The 520-nt window shown below is 33.8% G+C and overlaps 1 non-coding gene across 1 annotated transcript; it reads right to left on the reverse strand.

Moving 5' to 3' along the window:
- Positions 1–209: 209 nt before the first annotated feature.
- LOC115943153 (U6 spliceosomal RNA) lies at positions 210–317 on the reverse strand. The gene has a single exon (XR_004077769.1). It is a non-coding gene; the product is annotated as a U6 spliceosomal RNA (small nuclear RNA).
- Between the last annotated feature and the right edge of the window lie 203 nt (positions 318–520).

The raw sequence follows: 520 nt of genomic DNA on the forward strand, positions 1-520 counted from the left end.
TGAAACTAAGCATTTCTAAAGAGAATATTTTTAAAGAACATGTCATTTTGATGTGACTAGAAAATGAAACAGAAATCTAACAAATTAATAAAGCACTTCAAAACAGTGCCTGGCACACAGTAAGAACTACTACATGTCTTTTTTTTTTTTTAATTCCAGTACAGTTAACATACAGTGTTACATCAGTTTCAGGTGTACAATATAGTGATAAAAATACGGAGTGCTTCACAAATTTGCATGTCATCCCTGAGCAGGGGCCATGCTAAATCATCACTATATCGTTCCAATTTTAGTACATGTGCTGCCGGAGCGAGCACAAGAACTATGTCTTACTAACAATATTACTATTATTGCTATTGACAATTAACTTTAATGATATATCATAAAAAAATACTGTATTCAATATGCTAAGTTTCAAGTACTTATCATTAAGAATTTAAAAGAATTTAAAATATTGGGCGCCTGGGTGGGTCAGTCGTTAAGCATCTGCCTTCGGCTCAGGTCATGATCCCAGGGTCCT

This window comes from Leptonychotes weddellii, chromosome 10 (assembly GCF_054177405.1).
Source record: "Leptonychotes weddellii isolate Sample4059 chromosome 10, ASM5417740v2, whole genome shotgun sequence".
NCBI classification, from domain to species: domain Eukaryota; kingdom Metazoa; phylum Chordata; class Mammalia; order Carnivora; family Phocidae; genus Leptonychotes; species Leptonychotes weddellii.